Genomic DNA, 13,074 nt, shown 5'->3' on the forward strand with positions numbered 1-13,074 from the left:
AAAATTTTCAAATCAAGAGATGTACAAATTGTCTTTATTACACAATAAGGTAGTTTAACTCAATTTAGCAAAGAAGCCAGTATTTTTCCAAGCTATCAAGATACTGCCTTATTAAAATCCCAGTGGCACTGGGGTATTTGAGGTGGGGAAAAAAAGGTTAAACTGCATATCAACTACTGGTGGGAGCTGAAAGGATGTGGAGCCCAATTAAACCTTCAGCACTGCTCTTCTCATAAACACTTGCTACTTTATTCCCTCTGGAACACATTTCGAGGCAGCTAAAGTGGGAACCCAGCAAGAACCTTTTCATGAGAGCTCTGTTATTGAGCCCCAGGTCCAGCCCAGTCCTTCTGGGTGAAAGGCTTCATACTCCCTCTCTATTAATCATCATCTGGCCTTCTAACACCTGGGACTGACTCCAACTCCCACTGTTGCTATATTGACAATATTCCCTGTTGATTTCCTCATTTTCTCAGCCAAGACTAGAATGACCTCTTTAAAATTCTTTATAAACGTCAGTAATTGCTGCATCAAACTTCAATTCATTACTTTCCCAGGCTTCATGTATTTTGATGATATGAAAGTTGACTGCATTTACATGCAAATTGAAGTTTTATATTAATAAGGGCCAGTAAAAAGAGATTGCATGGTAATACTCCATTATGACTTTTAAATACATTTGCCCATGTCTCAACTTGGCATTAGCATGGTCAGACCATGAGGAAATCATGTTGGTCTGATTGCAATTTTGTTTTCCAATTGAAAGTACAATTTCATCAGGTTTCCCTGTCATTTCTAATAATGACTTAAGTTTGCTTGCTAAATTGAAGAATTTCTCCAGGCCTCTAGATGGGCTGGGAAACAGGTGAGGAGACAGCTGCTTCTATATGAAGTGCTTCATTATGAACTACCACTATATTCAACCCCATAAGGCTTGTTTGATGATAGAAACAAAATTACTGAAGGTCTAGTGCAGCTGAGATTGATTATCTTAAGCATATTAACTTTTAACATAAAACTTTGGAAGCACAACATTTCATCTGTGAACAGAGTCTTTAATACCCTGATCAAAGGGTCCTTAACCTTTTAGACTGCTACTTCATTGCTTGGCCTCAGGTTTTATATGCTATTATTTGCAAGCAGAAGAAATACAGCAGCATTCTGCAGAAAGGGAATTGTGTACCTTAAAGCAAAAACTCAAGAAATCACTTTTCCAAACACATTCAGTTAGGAATCCTAGAGAATACATAGTCACAATATCAAGTCTATGACCCCCGTCCCAATGTTGTTAAAATAACATTTGTGTTATTGATTATAAAAATCTGATTATGTTTCTCACTAAACAATGAAGGAAATTGGAATAAAATTAAAAACAAACAAACAAAAAACAAACAAAAGAAAACTTGTGTAACAATGGCAGATCACTGTGGAATCATAAAAATAGGTGTCCATAATTCTAATATCACAGACATTTGTAGATGCTGTTAAATGTGCTCATTGGCAATGGTGTCATAAGAGTCCAACAATTCTGCCAAAGAGAAAAAGAAATATATTTTATAAAATGTCATTTCTTGTGTAAATGTTCAGTTTGATTCAAGCCATGTTTTAGTGAAATTATAGGTGATATTTTGTCAGAAATGCAAAAAAGATGCAGCATATTTATTCACGTAGAGGTTTTATTGTACTCTGAGACCCTTCAGAGTCAGTGGGATTCACATAGGAAACACATAGATAGTGCAGACTTTTGCTTTCCAGTATAATTTTCTAAAACAGTAATAGGTAATATTACAGAATCCCAGAATGGACGAGGTTGAAAGGAACATCTGAAGATAATCTAGTCCAACCCCTCTGCCATGAAGGATCACCTAGAGCACAATGGCATCCAGATGGGTTTTGAATATCTCCAGAGAAGAAGGAGACTGCACAGCCTCTCTGGGCAACCTGTTCCAGTGCTCTGTCACCCTCACAATAAAAAAGAGCCCCCTCATATTCAGCTAGAGCTTCCTGTGCTTTGGTTTGTGCCCTGAAAAGAGACTGGTTCCATCCTTATGTGGTGTTTTTGCTGTGTTAGGCAACTAAACACCACAACCACTCTCTCACTCCCCCTGCTTAAATGAGGAGAGGAAGAAGTAAAGGAAAGAACAACTCACAGGTTGAGATAAAGATAATTTAATTAAAGGGAAAAAAATAAATAATTATTAAGGAAATATTATTATTAACTAAACAATTTAATTAAAGGGGGGGGGAAGGAAAGGTGAAAAGGGAGGGGTAAATAGAAAAAACAAAATAAAAGAAACAAACAAAAACAAGTAAAGGCTGTGTGGAAGTGCAGAGGAAAGAAATTACTCTCTACTCTCCACAAATGAGTGATACTTGACCACATCCTTGAAGCAGGGCCTCAACGCACGTAGCCAGTGTTTGGGAGGAGGACCGAGATTTTCACAATGAGAGCCCACCCTTCCCCTCTTCTTCCTTTTTCCACCTTTTGTTGCTGAGTGTGACATCATATGGTATGGAATATCTCTTTGGTTGGTTTAGGTCAGTTGCCCTGATGATGTTCCTTTCTTGCTTTTTTGCCCACCCCTTAGGAGAGTTAGAGAGAGTCCTGATGCTGTGCCAGCACTGCTCAGCAGAAGACACAACACCGGTGTGATGCCACTGCTGTTCTAGCTACAAGTGCAGAGCACTGCACTGTATGGGCTGCTGCAGGGAAAGTTAACATTTCAGTCAGACCCAGTACACCTCAGAACACCTTCTCCTCAGATATTTAAGTACATTGATGATTTTCCTTTCATTCTTCTCAGCCTGTCTTCATATCATACATCATGTGTTCTCATCCTCTAATCACCTTCGTAGCCCTCCTCTGGACTCAGTCCAGTAGTTCCATATCCCTCTTGCACTGGGGAGCCCAGAACTGGACACAATACTCTAGGTGTGGCCTCAGCAGGGCTGAGTAGATGGGAAGGATCACCTCCCTTGACCTGCTGGCAACATTCTTCCGAGTGCACCCCAGGATACCGTTGGCTTTCTTGGCCACTAGGGCACAGTGCTGCTGACTCATGGTCAGCTTGCTGTCCACCAGGACTCCCAGGTCCCTGTCTGCAGATCTGCTCTCCAGAAGGTCACCCCTCAGCCTTTAGTGGTGCTTGGGGTTATTCCCCTCTAGATGCAGGACCCTGCACTTGCCGTTGTAGAACTTCACAAGGTTTCTCTTGGTCCATCTCTCCAGCCTGTCAAGGTACCTCTGAAAGGCAGCACAGCCTTTTGGTGCATCAGCCACTCCTCCAAGTTTTGTGTTGTCACCAAACTTGCTGAGGGTGCACTCCATTCCATTGTCCATGTCATTAATACATTAGCTGAACAACACTGGACCCAGTACTGACACCTTTGGGATACTGCTAGCTACAGGCCTCCAAATAAATTCTGTACCATTAAGCACAACACTCTGAGACTTGTCAAGACTTGACTTGCCGAGACTTGTCGGGACTGGACTCTGCCATCCGGTCATTTTCCAATCCACCTCACTGTCCAGTCATCTAGGCTGCACTTCCTGAGCTTGTCTATGAGGATGTTATGGGAGACAGTGTCAGAAGTCTTGCTGATGTCAAGGTAGACCACATCCACAGCTCTCCCCTCACCTACCCAGCAAGTCATCTCATCCTAAAAGGATATCAGATTGGTTAAACACGACTTCCCCTTAGTGAATTCATGCTGACTATCCCTGATCACCTTCTTATCCTCCACATGTTTGGAGATGACCACCAGGGTAAGCTGTTCCATCACCTTTTCAGGGATGGAGGTGAGGCTACTGTCCTGTAGCCTGGGTCCTCCTTGCCCTTTCTGAAGTCTGGCATGATATTGGTTCTCTTCCAGTCCTTAGACACCTTTCTGTCCTCCACAACCTTTCAAAAATGATGGAGAGTTGGCCAGCTCCCTCAGCACCTGTGGGTACATTCCATTGGGGTCCATGGATTTGTGGATGTCAGGTTTGCTTAGATGATCTCTAAGATCCTCTTCGACCAAGGGAAAGTCCTCTTTTCTCCAGACTTCCTCTCTTGTCTCCAGGGTCTGAGATTCCTGAAGGGTGATATTGGCTGTAAAGACTGAAGCAAAAAAGGCATTCAGCAACTCTGCCTTTTCTATATCCTTTCTCACCAGGGCACCCTCTCCATTCAGCAGCAGAATGACATTTTCTCCAGTCTCTCTTTTTCTACTGATGTATTTGAAAAAACTCTTCTTGTTGTCCTTGATATCCATTGCCAGATTTAATTCCAGATGGGCTTTCTTGTCACATCCCTGCATACTCTGACAGTGTCCCTATATTCCTTCCAAGTGGCCTGTCCCTTTTTCCACATGCTGTAAACTTCCTTCTGCCTGAGCTTCACCAAGAGCTCCCTGCTCATTGATACAGGACTCCTGCTCCCTTTGCTTGCCTTCTTCCTCATAGGGATGCATTATCTTGAGCTTGGAGTGATACTCGAATACTGACCAGCTGTCTTGGACCCCCCTTCTTTCCAGGGCCCTAACCCATAGATTTTTTTACAAGTAGATCCCTGAAGAGGACAAAGGTTGCTCTCCTTAAATCCAGAGTCACAATCCTACTTTTTGCCTCCTCACAAGAACCTGAACTCTACCTTATCATGGTCACTGCAGCCAAGGCTGACCCTGGCACTCACATCTCCAACTAGTCCTTCCTCATTACAGGGACCAGCAGCACACCTCTCCTTCTTAGCTTTTCCACCACCTGTGTCAAAATGTTGTAATCATATTAGTTGAATATACACATTTTTCATTGCACTAATTTTGGAAATAACTGATGTGTAGAAGTGGACCGCGTACTTAACTCTTAAAGATCAAGCTGTGATCACACAAGACCACTTGCTTGGACAGATCTCTAAAGCATTTTCAAAATCCCACAAACATCTGTCAACTCAGAGAAGGATTCAAGCTTCTCTTAAAAGAATCGTATACGAATATTGGAGTTGATAATTCAATACCACTTATATTTCCTCATACATGTGCCTTGCATTGACCAATTAGATGACAGAGCTGCATTTTATTAAAATATTTCCTCATTGTTCTGTTTTCTAACAGAATTATTTTTCTCTTTTATAATAGGTAAGTTCTTAACAGAAGCTAGAATAGGTGGAAGTCAATGTCTATGACAATAGCATAACATTTCTTATCAGTGCTTATAATAAATATTTACACAGGGAATTGCTGAATTTATCATACTGTAGTCTCGGTTACCTCTGTTTGCTCTCAAACTATAGTACTGTGAATTTACTAGTCAGTTCTGCCTTTCAGACAAAAACAACAAATAAAGTATTTGTCCTAATAAAAATTGCCTTCAAAAGGATTATCACATGGCTAAAACAATGATCAGCTCCCTTAGTTCAGTGCACAAGAAAACATTGTTCCACAAACTCCACAGCCTTTTTGTTACTAAAATCACACTGAATGAGTCAGGCACAGAATAAGTACTAAATCTAAACTCATATTTAGAATTACTCCTTGTGCTGCCCAAGTCAGGCAAAAAACTCAGAATGAGAAATTCCGTGCTGTCATTGCGTTCAGTGATGTTAACTCACTCCTTCATAATCAAGTATTGCATGCACCTGCTATGTCTACTTTTACTCTGCCTGGGAAGAACTGGAGAATGGGTTGCTTGCCTATGAAAAATCAGTTCTTCAGGTCTTTGAGAAGTGTAGAAGTGTTTTTTGGTTTTTTTTTTTTTTTGTTTTGTTTTGTTTTCCTTAGCAGTTTCTATTATGGTAAGCTGAAGAGGATAGTAGTGATTTGGGTGCAATAATTTCTCTTTTGGAAGGTGTGGAGACTGTAATTATGTTTGATTTCTGCTGAAAGGAGTCTCCTTGTTTAAACAGAAAATATTTTATCTTGAAAATACCCAAAATCATGTGTGTACAAATGTATATGTATATTTATAAAATAGATAAAAAAAAATCTTGAAATCTTCTGCCTAAAGAAATAAAGCATGTGGGTAACATTAAATCTTGAAAAATAAAGAATAGCACTAAAGTAGTAAGCAGAAATTTCTACAGAGGATCAGAGTGGATTTCAGAAAAACAGAATTGTACTGTTAATATTTAAACCAACAAACAAACAACAACAACAAACAGAGAGAATTTCAAGAATAACTAATGAAGATAAAACTGATTATTTCTTTCATGTGTTCTCTCTTCTCATCCACCACTATATAAAATTATAAACAGGAATCCAAGAAGTACATGTAGTATACATAAGAAATGGAGCCAAAGGAAAATGTAGCAGGATCAGGTAAGTGTTTCAAAATCTGAAGAGAGGAAGACTTAGCTCATCTGCACAAATGCAGACTGTTATTAGTAATGTAAGTAATTTAAATATCATCAGTACAGCTGTATTTATGGTACAGAAGACTTTAATTCCTTCTTCTTGAAACTGCAAGCAGTGAAAGGCAGAAGAACCTGCTCAAGCTTCTTTAGCAAAGAGATATATTCAGGTTAATACTTAAGGGAGTTGGCACAAAGTTAACTTCTTCCAAAATGTTTGCCTTAGACACATGTTTTTTGATAATACTTGTGAGATTTTTTATGGAGATTCAAAGTCTTGATATGAAAAGTAAATAGCATCTTAAAAACAAACAGCAATAGAAATCACAGAATCACAAAATTGTCTAGGTTGGAAGAGACCTCCAAGATCACCTAGTCCAACCTCTGGCCACTAATAGTCCTCCACTAAACCATATCACTAAGCTCTACATCTAAATGTCTTTTAAAGACATCCAGGGATGGTGACTCAACCACTTACCTGGGCAGCCCTTTCCAATGCCTAACAACCCTTTCTGTAAAGAAGTTGTTCCTAATATCCAACCTACCCCCCCCACCCCAGTGCAACTTTAGCCCATTCCCCCTCGTCCTGTCACCAGGCACATGGAAGAATAGACTAATCCCCACCTCACTACAGCCTCCTTTATTAAATTAATTTATTAAATATTAAATCATTTAATACAATATAATTAAATAATTTAATTTATTAAATATTATTAAATACAATTTGATACACAAGTACTAATGGAGTTTAGAATTAACTTTATAAAGATTTCTCTACCAAAGTCAGAGTTGCCTAGTCAGAAGAAAGAAAAAAACTATGATAAATTATACAGAACGTTGATTCAAGATTATCCCAACATTTACATTAATTATATTACATTTCAAAAATAAATAAATAAATTACTTTGGCACATGTCTGAAGAACTATGCTGTTCTGCTACCCACTCTTACTGGTTGTAGTCTAGAGTAGATTTTTTAATTGTTGTTGGGGTGGGTTGTTCAAAAGGAAAGCTATAAGGAAAAGCACTACTATCTGCATGTTGCTGATCTAAAATAGTGGAATTGCAAGTTAAGGTAGAATAGCAGAGTAATAGGGTCATGAACCATGAGAAAGTGTTGAATGGCCACAGCTGAACCATATTTTATCCTCTGTCTCAGTTTGTTAGAATATTAACTCTTCCTTTTAAATATATTTATGATCATTGTGTTAAGAAATACTTTTTTATTTGTAATAGTAGTAGTTGCTTTGTGGAGGAAGGTAAATGAAAGGATATTTCATTCCCTTTCTTAAACCACGCACATAAGGACAGCATCAGAATTAGCCACTGGTACAGAAACAGGGCAGTGTATAGTTACTTTATACACAGCTGAACCAAACAACTTGCTTTAAGAGCAGTCAGTGTGGATCACAGCAGTTATTCATTTACATTAATCAGCTCTCGTTCTCTGCAATTGCTGTGGGTGAGGTGGCACTCTACTGCAGTCCCTGTACTTTTATTCTATGTTAAAGTTTGGTTTTCCATCCTCACTGTGTTCCATTTACATCATTCTGGAATGCGAAGTGGTGCTGGCATGAAATTTCTCCTAAGAAACTGGTGAGATTCTTTCTTATACTATTGCAGTCACTCTTTCCCTTTCATGTTTTAGAGAAAGAACAAGCTTGCAGCTGTCTTTGATTATTGTTTCAATACCTTTTTTTTTTTTTTTTTAATTATTTAAGCCTTTAATTTTTAAAGAAAGTTAAACACTACCATAAAAAGCTTATAGGTATTGTATTGAGCTATTTAAAAATGACAGAAACATACTTATCTTCTTTATGATAAATATAACTTTATTTTAAAAGTATTTTGCAGAGGTCATGACTGTGATTCCTCACCTGATTTTCAGCTGCAAGAATAAGGTATAACAGAAGGCTGAAGTGTGTTGTCTTTTCTATGATATTTCAAGTTAAACATGGCCACGTTGCAGTGATGTCACATCTCGTTTACACTGTAGGGTTGGTGGGAGACGGGATCATTACAGGTGGAACACTGAGAAAAATACATTACACACTAGTCATAACCATAAAAGTAACTAAAGAGAAAGAGACATACTGACGCACATACAGCTCCTATAATAGAACAAAAGAATAGGATTGCACTGAGAAATGTACAAAGACAGTAAGTTTAGAGGAGAGTTACCACTGCACTAAATTGTCAAGCCTGAGTCAAATGATATTACTTCTGACACCTCTGGCTATAGTACATTGCTTTTGAATTCAGTTTCTCCACTTTTCTTTTGGTGTTGCTCTAAAGTCAATTCCCTTGTGTTTTTATTGCTGAGATTATCTTCTTTTATATAGTTTCGCCTTTCCTTTTCTTCCCCTCCCCTTTTCTGCACTAGCATTATGGGTGTGAGCAAAGATTACACAGACTGCTGTAATGTAGAGTTTACATGTATGTTTGAAGTCAGTCATTGGCCTAGATAGATAGCCCAAAGCAAACAGAATATTGTTTGCATTTTAATTTGATTACGTAACAATGAGTAACATTATTAATCAAGGATAGACACTTATAGAAAGACTAACTTCAGCAAAGATCCCATTTTTATGTGCCTCTGCACTCACTCACCATCCTTAAATTTCAGCAGAAATCCTACTCAGCTACTGCATTTTCCAAGTTTTTAAAGCACAGGTATCTGTTCTTCCGGACTAGAAAAGTTTGGGAATGTCCCAAGGTTCCAAGACTTAAAGGAGAACTATGAGCCACACACACTTTAAGCAGCAGTATAATACCATGGTTTCCTTAAGTAGGTGGTATCACTTTATGATTGACCCAGACTTATACAGTTTCCATGCTTCAGATATGACCAAAACCTGTTGTTATTATGGTCCTATCTCTGCTACCTTGTAGGAAACTGGTGAGATCAGAAGATAGCAGAATGTGCTTGCTCCTTATCTGTTAAAAGTTGTTAGAAGGCCTCCACGCTATCTGTGCTATGCAGTATGGCTGATGAATTCATGACAATACTGTCTTAACTGACAAAGAAGTTTCAACAACAAGTAAAAACCATGCAGACCAAAGACCAAAAGGGAAGAAACAAAGTACCTTTAAGCATGACTGGTAATCTGGATGTACAGTCCCTCTTTGGCAACTGCAGATGCAAAAGCAACAAAACAAATGCTGTGATTTTACCGTGCTAGACAGCTGAACTCCACCACAACTTCTTTCTCACTCCCCCTGCTTAAATGAGGAGGGGAAGAAGTAAAGGAAAGAACAACTCACAGGTTGAGAAAAGGATAATTTAATTAAAGGAAAAAAAAATAATTATTAAGAAAAGATTATTAATTAAATAATTGAACTAAAGAGAAAAAAGGGGGATGGGAAAAAGGATGAGGGAAGGGAAAACAAAACAAGTAAAGGCTGTGTGGAAGTGCAGAGGAAAGAAATTACTCTCTACTCTCCATAAATGAGTGATACTTGACCACATCCTTGAAGCAGGGCCTCAACGCACGTAGCCAGTGTTTGGGAGGAGGACCGAGATTTTCACAATGAGAGCCCACCCTTCCCCTCTTCTTCCTTTTTCCACCTTTTGTTGCTGAGTGTGACATCATATGGTATGGAATATCTCTTTGGTTGGTTTAGGTCAGTTGCCCTGATGATGTTCCTTTCTTGCTTTTTTGCCCACCCCTTAGGAGAGTTAGAGAGAGTCCTGATGCTGTGCCAGCACTGCTCAGCAGAAGACACAACACCGGTGTGATGCCACTGCTGTTCTAGCTACAAGTGCAGAGCACTGCACTGTATGGGCACTGTATGGGCAGGGGAAGTTAACATCCCAGCCAGATCCAGTAAAATGACTAATAAATTGAAGGAGGCGGAATGTTCATTACCTGGAGCACAGATATGACATGAAGGACTCTGAAACTAACTGTGACTTACTTGCTGTGATTTCCATACCAGTTGCAAACTAGCATCTCAGTTACCTGTGCTGAAGGCTGAGCTACTTCAGAACTGTTCCTAAGATGTGATGTACCCTCCCTTGATAATCTCAACCAAGAGCTTGTTGTAGTATGAGTGGAAAACAACAGAACATGCTGCATTACCAGAACTGTGAATGGACAGAAATGGGAGTTCTGTCCTTCATTAGAACACTTCAAACTAGTAATTTTCATATTTTTCCCCTACACTATATAGTGAGCTAAAAGTAGAAATATTTAGAAATAAGATCAACTTTTGATTTTTAGGATATCACTAGAATAGTCTGTTAATAGTCTGCTAGTTTGTTAATTCCTTAAAAATGTAACCCAAAATCAACGGTGGTTTTGTTGTTTTTATGATTTAATAAGGATTGAACATTTTCTTACCTGCATATACTTCTTCAGTAAATCATTCTTGGAAATCATAGGAATAATCAGAAGTACAAGAAAGGCTATTTGCAACACCCAAATTCTACAAAAAATGGACTAGACTAAAGAAGGAAATAAAGATAGATAACTCGTAAAAGAGTTAGTATAATTTTAACTAAGGCATTAGCTATCTTATGAACATTAAATGTAATAACAAACTAGTAATTGAGTTATGTCCCCTTGACACAAATGTTGTGTTACATAAATATTATCATATAATTATTGATGTCATCTTTTAAAATAGTCTGCTTATCAGTGGTGTGTTCCATATGTGATTTTTGCTAATGGTTGCTGTTCTACACTAATTTCCAGAATAAATGCACTCCTCTCATGGTTTATAATCGTGTTTTTTTATTTTCTTTTCTTTTCCTTATTCTTATTTTTTATTTTTCTTTAACATAAGGATCTTTTATCTATTTACTTATTTATTACTATTTATTTTGAATGTTTGTTGTAGCTTACTTTTGGTAGATTAAATAAACTAAACTCCAATGCAGTGGACAATAGATTCAGAAGCATAGTTCCACAAGCATAGCCACCTCTGCATAGTGCTCTCGTCTTCCAACATGATAATGGCTAAATAACACAAAAGTTGAACACTAGTTCCCAAAAAATAAATAATCATGTTTATAAGCTGTTTTGTTTCCATCATGACTATGGTTATTTCCAGTTTTATCAATCTAGCATAATTCGACCTGTATCAGTGTTAGTTTTCATTCTTTGTTTTGGAGCCACGTTGATTATACCCTCCAGTAATTTTCATGTCCTGCCATCTTCAGTGAAGTTAATGAACACAGTGAAAAAGCCTTGATAAGATTGATTACTGAAAATCAATGTGTATGATGCTTATACTGTTGCAAAATATCTGCAGTTTTCTAGAATAATGTACCCTTTAGGGGCAGATAGTGAATGAAGGTAAGCAACCAAATAAATACTGAGATAGACCTATGGTAATTCAGCACACTTTATCCCTGCATTTAAACTTTCTGAAACCTTGTTCTCTCTCTCTTTTCTTCAGCTTCTTTTTTGAACCTTCCTTTTACACTAGCTCTTACACCTTTTTGCGTGTGTATACAGTTAGTTGGATATTTCTTGTACTTGGCAGCCTCTCAGTACTGCAAAACCCCAAATTGCACCATATTAAGTAAACAAGCATTATATATAGACATATGTTTTATTTTATAGAAGAGGTGGCCAAACATCATGTGGTCATAGGGCACAGCCTCTAGACCAAAACTTCTGAAGTATTTAGATAGAAGAATGAAATACTTCTAAGATGGAATTGAAGTGCCTGATTTCAGGAGAGCAATATGTAAAATCAGTCTTAACTGTTGATGTAATTCTATTGCCTCTTGTCTGTGGTATTTGTATTTCTCACTCACACTACTTTGGCCATGTTGTTTTAAAGCTATTCAGTTCTTCTCTTCCTCCTATTCCCAGACCATGGAGGTATAATTAGTCTCTGGTTCTGTAACAGAATGTGACTCAAAAGCTGGATTCCACAACCACACTCTGCTCTGTTTTTAAGGCTATGGAGATGTCTGCTTAGGCAATAGACAAACAAACAAAAGTTTGTTGTCCAAAAAAGCATCAAGGAACAACTATTTCTCTGGTAACTTTTACAATGTTAGTTGTGCATCTCATGTTAGGAAGTGCAGTCTAGGATCTTCTTTCTCTGCCTTTTATTGCTGAGAACCTCTAGCACTGAAATTCCTCCTTCTGGATCAGGTAGTGTGCATATGTTTGGAGTCTAACAGGAAACATTACAGTGCCTAAAATCGTTTTTTGTTCCCTGTACTGCTTCTGGTGGGCGCAAAGTTTTTCTTTGTAGCAGTACTTATGTTGCTGTATATTAAATTTGTGACTAAATCAGTGATAGAATACATATCTTATGGCTTTTGCTGAACAGTTGTTGACCAGTGTCAAGGCTTTTTCTTTACAAGCAAGAAGTGTCTATGTGTGCATTTTTCTTCATTTATTAAAATGTTTTCATTTTGAACAATGATAACATTTTGAACAATGATGACTACTTGAACATCTCTTACTTTTGCACTTCTTTCTAGAAAGGTAGTTTAGCAACCCTATTTTATTTCCTGAAACATAAGCCTCTTTTGCCAATTCTGTTATTATTAATTGTATGAGTTTCATAATACTTCATATTTTTTTACTTATGGTCCCAAGTGATATCATGAAAAAAAATTTATGAGAATCCTAGATTTTCTATTTAAATATATCTATATATATATGATATTATATGATTGCAGCCCTGAAATCTGAGGAATAAATAGTATAAAAATCTTATAATTTTTAACTTTTTTTTTTTTTTTTTTAGCTCATGTTTTGAAAATGTTTGCTATTAAC

General features: G+C 37.7%; 2 long non-coding RNA genes across 2 annotated transcripts in view; one reads left to right on the plus strand and one right to left on the minus strand.

Moving 5' to 3' along the window:
- On the minus strand, positions 1-9,541 carry LOC106019415 (uncharacterized). Its single transcript, XR_001194209.5, has 3 exons — positions 9,416-9,541; positions 8,206-8,359; positions 1-1,528 (listed from the first exon to the last, which is right to left on the minus strand). It is a non-coding gene; the product is annotated as an uncharacterized lncRNA (long non-coding RNA).
- LOC119716023 (uncharacterized) overlaps positions 7,776-13,074 on the plus strand; it is a 27,564-nt gene continuing 22,265 nt past the window's right edge. Inside the window, exon 1 of the long non-coding RNA XR_005263635.2 lies at positions 7,776-7,924. This is a non-coding gene — a long non-coding RNA (uncharacterized lncRNA). The remainder of the gene's footprint in view (positions 7,925-13,074) is intronic.

Source organism: Anas platyrhynchos, chromosome 2 (assembly GCF_047663525.1).
Source record: "Anas platyrhynchos isolate ZD024472 breed Pekin duck chromosome 2, IASCAAS_PekinDuck_T2T, whole genome shotgun sequence".
Classification (NCBI taxonomy): Eukaryota; Metazoa; Chordata; class Aves; order Anseriformes; family Anatidae; genus Anas; species Anas platyrhynchos.